At 46.6% G+C, this 11,529-nt stretch overlaps 1 pseudogene; it reads left to right on the plus strand.

The window, feature by feature from the left end:
- Nucleotides 1-487: 487 nt before the first annotated feature.
- Nucleotides 488-9,198, plus strand: LOC119334003 (annotated as a pseudogene).
- The last annotated feature ends 2,331 nt before the right edge of the window (nt 9,199-11,529 follow it).

Consider the following 11,529-nt stretch of genomic DNA (forward strand, 5'->3'; position numbering starts at 1 on the left):
AACATTTGATATCATGAGCTTGGTGTCTTGGACGTGCTTGCCGTGCCGGAGGCGTGGCAGCGATGGCGGCGCTCGCCGGCAGCTGCGCGACGGAGTTTCGGGCCGTGTGTCGGCCCATGGAGGTGGGCGGCGCGGTGGCTATCATGGCGCGTGGCGGAGGCGGCGGGCGGTGACGTCGTACGTGCGGTGAGCGCGGAGGCCGCCGAGGTGCTACGTGGTGGTGCGGCGGCGCAACACGGCGTGGCGGCGTGGAGGCACTGCATGGCGGCATGGAGGCCGCGGCGGTGCAGGGCAATAAGCCGCGGCGACGAGCAGGGCGCGACCGATGCGTGTTATGGGTGCACACTGGACGCGCCGGGCGCGTTGGGACCGTGAGCGCGCGTACGAGCATGCGGTTGACGTTGGGAGGAGGCGTATGTCGCCGTTGTGCTCGAGTCCGTGCTCGAGTTCGGCTACATCCTTCCGGCGTTTGTCGCTGGTGGCTGCCATGGCGGACGCGGAGGCGGCACGCGGTGAGCGTCTAGTGCAGCCGGGCTCGTCGGGCACGTTGGATGCGCGCGGGACGGGCGGGACGCACTGGTGTGGTCGGGCTCGTCGGGCGCGTCAGGTGCGCGCGGGACGTACTGGGGCGTCGGGCGCGTCGGGTGCGCGCGAGACGTGCGGGACGCAGAGGGACGCCAGACATGTGTCGCCGGAGTCATCCGTGGCGGTGCGACCGGCGTCGTTGCACCAGGTCGGATCTGCGGGCTGGGCCACGCTCGTGACGACGACAACGACAGGAGTTGCAACAACTTCAGTGACGGCATGACTTAAGGAGTGAGTGTTGGCAATAAGCCATACTCCAGCGATGACGTCGGGTGCGGCATTTGCGGTCTATGCAGGGCGTGGGCATAGGGATCAGTTGGTCCGGCTGTGTTGAGCGCGTACGAGTGCGTGCCATACGCGCGGCCGGGCTATACGGATCACAGTGTGGCGCGCGCGGTTGCGTGGTAGCTAGCTTTGCGTGTGATGTGCACATGCATAGAATTAGTTGTGTGCATGCATAGTTTGTTAGCCAGGTCGTGGGTTAGTGGCCCGTGTGGCGTTCTAGTTGGTTAGTGCGTGGGTGGCTCTGATGTGTGTGGCCGTGTGTTATTTAAGCAGCTGTTAGTCACTGTGAAGATGGTGTGGAGCCAAGTTTAGCAATGTAGCCACTGTAAAAAGAAAAGGATTAGGACGTTCGTGCGCCCGTGGCAGTGTTCGTGCGCCGACCTGGAATTTCTTATGTCTTGTGTCTTCTTCTACCTCTAGCCGAGAGTGAAAGAGGGTTGCGGTTCCAACAGCTACGAAAAGGCCGCTACTGTCACGAATAATTGCTCCACCTGCACCGGTGTTGTCCTCATCCGAGAAAGCAGCATCGACATTAAGCGCCAACTGACCCACTAGGGGCCTCCTCCAATGATTCAGTCTTGGTGTCGCTCTAGGCTTACTGGCCGCACGCGAAAAATTCAGAGAGTGCCCCTGATGGATTGGCATGACCGCACCGGTGTTTGGACCTCTTCATGCTTAACAATTTGTCTTTGCTGCCATCACCGCCACCAGCTCTGGTAGTTCAACAATGCTCATATATTGCTTCTTATGTTCTGGGTCACAGAGAAAGATTTCCATGATTTCTACTCCTGTACGTCCAGGTGCAGCTACTGTAGCCATTATTTCATGTACGCCAAGGCACCTCCATACGTCCTTTGCTCTGTTGCATTTGAATGCCATATGAGCTATATCCTCAGCATGCGTGGAGCAAATCCGACATTGAGCTGAGCGAGATATGTGCCTATTTGCTAAAAGACAACAGCAAGGGAATGCATCATGAAGACATCTCCAAAGATTTTTTTTTTTAATTTTGCCTAGTATCTTCAAACTCCAAAGTTTCCTCCAAACTGGATGTGCCAAGGAGCCACTTATGCCGTGAGGTTTTTTTTGAGGGATATGCCGTGAGGGTTTATATTACTTGATTCATAATATTCCTTCCATTGCTTATAATAAGCTGAGCGTACTGAAAAAATACCCGACTTGGTAAGATGCCAAGCAACGAAGTCCTCCGTTTCATGCTGGAAGATCGGGATTCGCAAAATCCTATCTGCGCCTATACTCCAAAAATTGTCTCGTATCAGCTCCTCGTCCCAGTCCCCAGTGACTGGGTTTATGAGTTCATTCACCGTTGTGAGCACACAGTTGCCCCTCACAGTTATTATCTTCCTTGAATTACTACTAGGGATCCAACAATCTTCCCATATATTAATTTTCATGCCATTGCCAACCCTCCAAATGCATCCTTTCTTGAATGTTTGAATCCCTACCCAAATACTCTACCAAACATATGATCATCCCTTCTTTAGTCCACAGTCCAACAAATCACCTCAGGGGTAGTATTTGACTATGAGAACGCGTGCACATAAGGAATCATAATTATCAATGAGGCGCCAACATTGTTTGGCTAACATGGCCAAATTAAAACTATGGATATCATGAAATCCCATACCTCCGCAACTCTTCGGGACACACATTTCCACCAAGCAAACCAATGCATTTTCCACTGGTCCTCTCCGTCGCCCCACCAAAAATGATATAGCATCAGTGATTCCCTTACATAATTTCTTTGGAAATTTGAATACTCCCATCGCATAGGTCGGGATGGCTTGAGCCACCGTTTTGATTAAGGCCTCTTTCCCTCCATATGATAAGGTTCTTTCCTTCCAGCCATTAACAAGTTTCTGTATTCTTTCTATAAGGTGTTTAAAGCAATCAACTCTATCAACACCAATCATAGACGACAACCCCAAGTATTTATCTGATATTGATTCAGTCATAACATCCAGGATCTGATAAACATCTACCTTATCATCCACACTTGTATTACGACTGAAATACATAGAAGATTTTGCAGAGCTAACCATTTGTCCTGAAGCATCACAGTAGTCATCTAGAATTCTCTTCAGAGTAGTAGCATTCATATCATTTGCTTTCATGAGGATCAAAGAATCATGAGTGAAAAGTAAGTGGGATATAAAAGGGGAGTCACAACACACCTGGACCCCTTTGAGCTGCCCAGCTTCCTCCTCATGAGCAATTAATGCGGGCATTCATGGATTTACCACGACCTCGGTTGCGACTCCATAGATAAAAATGGGAAATTCACTCTTCGAGACCATTGAAAAAGGGCATTGAACGAGAAAGAAATCGTCCACAGATAATAAAACTATCATATGACTTGGAAAGTGATATGAGGTGCTCGAAAATGGTTGAAGTAATTGAAGCCTTCTGCACACAAGAGAAATAGGTAGGGGGAGAGAGGATCCCCTTGCCTAAGGCCCCTAGAAGGAGCAAAAACATCTGTTTCATCAGAATTGATTCTGACCTTGTATTGAAAGGATTTGACACATCCCATAATCAATTGAACCCACCGCATGTCAAAACGAAGTTTTTTGCAATACCGCCTCCAGAAAGACCCACTCAATGCAGTCATACGCCTTGTGCATGTCCAACTTGACAACACATGATCCAACTTTTCCTTTCTTCTTCTTCTTCTTCTTCTTCTTCTTCTTCTTCTTCTTCTTCTTCTTCTTCTTCTTCTTCTTCTTCTTCTTCTTCATGGTATGTAAACACTTGTAAGCCACAATTACATTATTAGTAATTATACGCCCTCGAACAAAAACGCTCTGTGTCTAACTAATAATACCAGCAAGAAAAATCTTTAGCCTAGCTGCCAGCATCTTCGCTATTACTTTGTAAACAACATTACAGAGGCTTATTGGCCTAAACTGTGAGACGTTCTCCGGCGTATCAACTTTGGGAATCAGCACTATCATGGTTGTGTTCCATCCCTCTGGGATGACCCCACTATTCACAACATACAGTACTTCTTTGTAAGATCATCACCGATTAAACGCCAAAACTTTTTATAAAATATTGTGTGTAAGCCATCTGGCCCAGGAGCCTCTAGATCACCAATGCCAAACAATGCTTTCTTCACTTCCTCGTCAGTGTATGGTGCCAATAAAGCTTCATTCATGTATGGTGTTACTCTTGGTTTAACCTTCTCGAGTACTTCCTGGTTCGCCACATGTACCTCTGCCGTGAACAAGTTCTGGAAGTAGCTGTAAATCAGAGCTCTCATAGCCTCGTTATCCTCCTTCCGATCACCGTTTGCATCCATAAGACGCCCGATGAGGTTTCTCTTTTTTCTGGCTATTGCATAATTATTGAAAAAAATGTATTGTGATCACCGAATTTAAGTAGCGCGAGCTCTTTGCACCCAATATATTTCCTCTTTTTCCATTGTTTCCCGAATCTCAATTAGTAGATGTCTCTGCCGATCTGCCGACTCGTCAATAAGTGGGCCCGATCATAGTTTTTCCAACTCCTCCTTCAAGCTTTTCAGTCAGCACTGTGGTGACTTGAGTACTGTTCGATCCTAGTCATGCAAATCCTTGTGTACCTCTGCAGTACGTTCAGCAAACGGCATAGTACCTGATGTACGTGACCATGATTCAGTTACCCGGTCCATCATCTCTCCTTCTTGCAACCACCGCACTTCAAACTAGTTATGCTTCCATGTGAGTGATCTATCCTCCACTTCTCATCGGATGAAGTTCCCATCCTTACATCAATGAAATTCTTTGTTTTTCCCATTACTTCCAACACAACAGGATTGCACCAAAGGACTAAAAGACTGCCACTTGCCTCAACACTTTCCACCACTTCCACATGGTCCATCTTAAGTTTTCTCATCAATTTTTCTGCCATCGCTGTGTTCAAATATGTTTTGGATAGAAAAAACACATCCGACCCCCATTGATTCTGGATGTCTAGAAGCACCCTTACTGCCGCGGTACTGCCCATACCTTGAAAGTTCCAACAAATGGTTTTCATTGGTTCTGGCGATCACCCTCGAGGGGAGTCACCGATGTGTCATTTGTGCCTTGACCCGAGTTGCTGGTTTCAGATCTCAACCTCTTCTGATCTTGAACTTTCTATGGAGTACTAAGTAGACTCTTGTCCACTGGTTTCGTGGTAATGTTCTCCAACAAAGTAAACTTTGTCATTAACAAAGCCAGCTGGTGTATTTGAGGAGACACCGACGCTGAAGCAACCATGCCATCCTGCGATATGAGCCTTTTTCGGGCAGTGGTTACGATCTCACCGTTGGGGTTGTGAGCATCTATGTCCATGGCCAGCCCTTCGTGTGGGTTAGGGTCACCGGGGTTCCCTCTCCCTCTGCCAAAGCCGTCGCCCCTGCCAGCACCATCACCACTCTGCCCCATTCCTCTTCCAGCTCCTTGTCTGCCTCCTGGTCTGTCAAAGTTAACAAGTAACCAGCTGCCCCACTCACAGTCCTCCGGTTTATGTATTCCATCCCCGCATTCAGTCACAACACATATCCAACAAGTCCACAGAAATCAGAAAAATCTGGCAGTTTCTCGTATTCCACGGGGTACTTCTTTTTCACTTTCAATGTTAGTGGCGCAAAATGTACGAGCGGAGTATCCAGCAAGATGAACACCCTGGCTCGTAGATATTTAGTAGGGTTTATCCGACCCTCATTAACAATTACTTTTATGGGCGGGATCCCTACTTTCCTCGCTATCTTTATCGCCAGCTCAGTGTTCTTCATGAGCCCCTTTGGGATACCCATGATGCGAGCCCACATCGGAATTCGATCCAATTTATAGTCTGTGACGTTGGATATGCCATCATATTCCTCGATCACTACTGGCGCACCACGGAAATCCCATGGGCCTCTGTTCATCACCCGACCCCAGTTGGCCCAAACACAAAAACTGGGACAAGAACAGATAGCTGCCCCTGATTTTGAAGGTAACACCATGAGCAGACGACATTGTGCATCGATTCGAATAAGGCCACATGGCTGAAGGGTTTTTGGGTGTGAACCCTAAAGATCCTGATCCAGCGTGTTTCCTCAATCAGTCCTTCTATTTCTCCTGACAGATCCAACTCTTCTTCCTCTTCTCCATGTAGATTCAGACCCATGAATCGATCTTCCAAGGAAGAATCATGGTGGTAATCCTTGCTGTACATGCTACTGCCAGTAGCAGTCTCAGGCTGGGCCGATCCCCGATCCCGTCTCCGCCATGTCGCCTAGGACTCGCGTTCGTGGGCTCGGCCACAATCCAATCTCACTGGGATTGGGGAATCACCGGAGATTGGCGATCTTGGTGGACTCAGGCGTTCATCGCCAGAGGGTATAGGGAACCCTAGGAGACCTAGGGGAAGCGGGGTACATGAAAAAAGAGAGGTAGAAACCTACTCCGCGCCGCTCTTTGGTTAATGGAATGAGCAGATTTTCAGTGGAGTTTTTTTTGCCAGTTGCCATCTTCCTTTTATACATGGAGTGAGATTGGCATAATGAGAGTTAGGTGTCAACCCAAAGGATCGCCATTCGATTTTGACCCAAGGGCTCAGAAAAATGGTTGCGTATTTAAAAAGGGCGCCACACCAATGTGAGGACAAACTCCAGTCTTAGGATGCAATGCCGTGCGGCTTTTCGTCTTCCTCCGACTCCTTGACGCGTCCTCCCTCCTCATCCCATGACCTCCTTTGTTGCCAAGTTTGCCAACGTCCTTAGATTCATCGCCGTCTAGTCCAGATAAGGTGTTCTTCTAATGTTGTTGGGACACTCATTAACCATCTAGCACCTGTGAAATCTCATCGCCGCGGGTCGTCGGTGCCAACCTTTGCCCTCGTCGCCTCGTCGTTTGCCCCTCATCTTCTTCCTAGCACACACCAGACGCCGAGTCGAGACGGCGAGCTTCATACAACACTTTTTTTTCCTTTTAAGAAAATCAGACATAGCAGACATACATTCTGGGCCGGGCTTATTCTAAAACCAAAAGGACCAAAAGTGGAATGTTGGTGGAACCCTCGTACTGGCCTAGAGTAGTGGTCGTCCGCCAGTCTACAGCATCAGTTCAGTCCCCACCTGGTAGCAAAATTCTAGGGTTTTATCGTTCCGTCCCGTCGGAGAGACAGCGCCGGCGTCCCCATCAACTCGCTGCTCCGCGCCGCCGCGCGGCTCGATCCGGAGAAGCTCGACTTCCGCCTCCCCTCCGGCTTAATCGACCGTACACTCGCTGTCGATCTGCCTTGCTTCCAGCGCGCCACCTCCATCGCGCTGGACCTTTCCCCCATCACCCTGGCCGTGCCGGCCGGCGCCGATTTCCCCGCACTCGAGACGCTGTCCCTGGCGCGTTGCAGTACCGACCTCGACGCCTTGCTCTCCTGCTGCCCGCGCTTGCGCACGCTCCGCCTCAGCACGGCCCGCGACATTAGGGTCAACACGCCGTCGCTCCAGGAGCTTGTCGTCTGCTGTGAGATCAGTGCGACACGACATGTCGACATCGTTGCTCCAGCGCTTAAGCAGTTGGCCATCTCATTGACAGCGGTGGACCACAGCATCTCCGTCTTGGCACCAATGGTGGAGAAGGTCTCGTGGCACTGCCAATACTTGGGGCCGCGTATTGTGTTTGGTGTTTGGAGCCTCAACAAGGTGCAGCTACAGTCGGCGGAGATACAAGGAGAGCCATCGTCGCTGTGTATTTATGCCTGTGCGGTGCGTCCCTTTTACTGTTCAATCTGCTCCAAGGCTCTGACTAAACTTATTTTTGTGAACGATATCTAACTATCGTGGCAAATTGTTTTTTCAGTACTCTGCATTTTTTCGCGCTCAAGCGAGCCACTTTAAGCAGGAGATCGAGAAACATATGGTTGCTGCTTTCTCTTGTTTAGAGCTTCATCTCATGACGACGGGGCATGCTTTTGGAGCTTTAGTGTTTCATCTTCTTGGAATGAATCGAATTCGTACTGCTACGCGGAGGCTTAAGGTCGTCCTACAGAGATCAGCAGTAATTCTCAGCTCTGATTATATAACCCAATAATACATTGTGTATTTGTGTGGTTATTCATATATGTACATTTTTTGTTTTATTAGTTGAAAGAAGTATGCACGCCATACTGTCCTTGTGAGTCGAACTGGAGGTCCCAGACTATATCCTTGGACTCTCGAAGAAGTGGAGTTCAACGGATTCGACGGAGCGGATCATGAGTTTGATTTATTGAAATTGATACTTGGATGTGCACCAACACTAAAAAGAATGATTGTCAAGCTGTCCGATGAGACCTCGGCAAGTAATGATGGATGCGCAAAGATAGTCAACATCTTAAAGGCATGTTCTTCCGTGGAATGTGATGTTTATCACAGCTCGGGTGAGTATATATTTGGCATGCATTATTAGTATCTTCCTAATGAAACACAGATATACTTCCCCCCGTTTCCGAAAACAAGTCTTATACATTTCCTCCTAAGACAAACCGTGCAAAGTTTGACCAAGTTTGTAAAAAGGCCATAGTCATACTAATTTTGTGTTGTGGTTGTTGATATTTTTTCTTATATAAGTTTGTTCAAATTTTTCACGATTTGACTTGAGACAAAATTATAGTCCTTTTAGGAGACGGAGGAAGTAACTGTTAATCGTTGTGTAAGATTTGACTGATTTGTCGAATACGTGGAGTTGACATGCCAATTATATAGTTTTGTTGTGGACGTCTAATTTATTAGCTAATTAAACATTTTATATTTCTGCCAAATTTATGTGCTCAGATGCTCATGTTTTTTTTATAGAAACTGAAACTGAATGGTGGATTGGATGATAAGAAAAATTAAGTATTTTTACTCAGGCTTCCTTACCTGAATTGCTCTTTTGCATTTCACAATCTTCTTCATTGATCTTGCCCATTTGTTTTACACCTGCATTTGGGTTTCTTATTTAGGTTATCCCATCTGAATTCATCGGCCTTGGGGTTTGGTACAAATTTTAGTTTGATTTAAACATTGTTCAGCAATTACTTTTATTTCTTTCTGCTGTCAGCATGTATTCCGTTATATTTCTGGTTTTGCATCTGTATTCAGTAGCAAAAATACAGTTCCCAGATAACTTAAAGTTTGTTGTCCCATCTAGGTTTTTCATTGGCCTTCGGGTTTCTTTCTGCTTTCATCATATTGTGTTTTATTTGACAGCATATAAGAATAATAAAGGGGGAGTGTCCCCTCTGTTTTCATTCTTTTTTGATACTGACTTGAGCTTGTTTTTATTTGTCTCCTCTTCAGGGTTAATGCACGGCAGCCAAAATTGCCCGTCGACATGATTCTCATCCTTGGGTCTCTTGATCCTGTGGTGCGCATTGACAAGATCATCCTTAGGTCTGTGGATTCCTGGTGCACATTGACAAGGTCTCAGGACTTTGCTTGGTTGCTTGAACTGATCATGTGGCGTGTTTTTTTGCAAGTGTACTGTACTGGTTATATATAAGGTGCTTAGTTGTATCTTGTGGTTCCTATGCCGTTTGACTATTGAATTAATGCACTCACCTATGTTGTGAGTCAATTACTCGAAGTCGACTATCATGCTAAGCCTATGGTTTCAGTTCTCATTTTGCGCTGTTTCATTGTGATGACGACATTGCATGTTTTCAGCGGTAGTAAAATTATCTGCAGTGAATGCTCCCCTTACTGCTCTTAGTGCTTATACAGCTGTGGTTGGATGAACCAGACGGCTCTGTGAGATAGCTCAGTAATTTAAACTTGGAATCATCCTCTCTTTTCTAACTGCCGCACTGCACCCTATATGATGGATTGAAGATGCATCTTTGTGTCACTTTTGTTTTAGCAGAATCTGCGTCATCTTGTGTAGATATGCAAGGTGCAAGTTGATTCCTGGCAATACTAGTTGATTGAGTGCATATATGGCAAGAAGTATCTGGGCTCTTGTTAGTTCTGAACTTTGTGAAGCTCTGATTTTGCTGAAACAATGCCCGTGGCAAAGGCTTGGCTGTCTGGCTTGAGTGAGGAACTACAGCAAGATGAGTTCGTCATAGCAATTGTAATTAACAATGTGGGCAGTCTAGTTGTGCCTCGTTTTGTGAAGGGATACATGTATGGCTTTCGGATCCTTCAGATCCTTTGTGTATCCCCATGAACATCATTAGGCAATGAAGCTCTCTAATGAGAGTATGGTTTATTTTATCTAATGAAGGGTTGGATGTTTCATATTTTTTGAGATTTTCCAGTGCCTTATTCTTTTGTTTTCTTGTAGCTCATCATCTTCTTAGGGAGTCTCTAACCAGACCCTTATCCTGTAACTCCTCAAATGATCTGTCAAACTTTAATGCCTGAAATATAAGGCGTTAAAATGTGGCTGGAACCTAACCGAACTTGTATATTTAACTCTCCATTTTTTTAAACTAATTCTTCCATCCTTTGTGACATACACATTTCAAACAATTGCATGGTGTTTCACCAATTTTTTGAATAGTTCAAGTTTGTCTAATCGAACAATTCAAATTATAACATGCATATACTTCATTGAAAAGACACAAAATCAATCAAGTCTACCCAAAGAATCGGTGGAGCCGGTAGGCAGCAGTCGGTGGGGCAACCTGGGAAGCAGTCGGTGGGGCAGTTGGTGTCGCAATAGATAGTGGGAGTTCAAAAAAAAAAAAGAAATCTTCTAAGGGGGCAGCAGGCGCTGCCCCGAGGTTCTCTCTCTCTCTCTCCATGGACGGGACATGGTCTACATCCATGTGCTGGGGTGGGACTTCTTCGTGGGCATGTGTCTTTGGTTGCCGGCTCCCTCCGGTGCAATAGAGTCGACAGCCTAGGGAGCCGTGGAAGCAACCCGCATAGCCGGTTCAGCCAATGGGGCCGGCTGAGCAGAAGGCGGGGTCTTGCTGATGGTCTTTTTGGTATTCGTGAAGATAGATCTCTGCTTGCCGGATCCAATAAAAAAAGACAACTGTCAGGCCTTCAGCCAAATTCAACAAATCAAGTACAAGCAAATATTAAAGTTGTAACTAGAACTACCGTGATAATTAAAGTAATGAATATTACTGCAATTTCGGACGCATGGAGGCATGCGGACAGTGCAGACGCATCCGACTGTATCCCTAGAAAAGAGGACCAGTTAGGGTTTCCCTAGGTGAGCAGCACATCCCTGGATCTACCAGGGATTCAGGGCATTGGACATATTTCTGTTGGAGTAATTTTCCTTTTATTTTCTGTTATTCTGTTGTGTTAACCCTTATTTTGCCATGCTCTTTTTAGCTGGACCAGAAAAGTGATGGCACCTGGTTTTGTTTCGACCACGATACTAGAGACTCCGAGGGGTTTTGCCTACTTCAGTGTGTACGGACCTGCAACTTCTGGACCAGAGGTTTGTATACAACCATTTCCAAACCGTCCTTGCATGCATACCAGTCACTTCCATTCTGCTTCTTATGATGCTTCACTTTGTTATTACAGAGTATATGGTCATTTTTTTTATCAAGAAGAGCTTTGCTACAAAAGTTAGTTCTGATTCTATCTACCATGCTTTCATTAGCGTTTGCTTTGGTTGCTCTCTATTATTTAATTTGCACTCAGGACTCAGGATTGATCATAATCTATATATTATCACCATTATTAAAGAGTTAGGCAGCTTG

This window comes from Triticum dicoccoides, chromosome 7A (assembly GCF_002162155.2).
Source record: "Triticum dicoccoides isolate Atlit2015 ecotype Zavitan chromosome 7A, WEW_v2.0, whole genome shotgun sequence".
Classification (NCBI taxonomy): Eukaryota; Viridiplantae; Streptophyta; class Magnoliopsida; order Poales; family Poaceae; genus Triticum; species Triticum dicoccoides.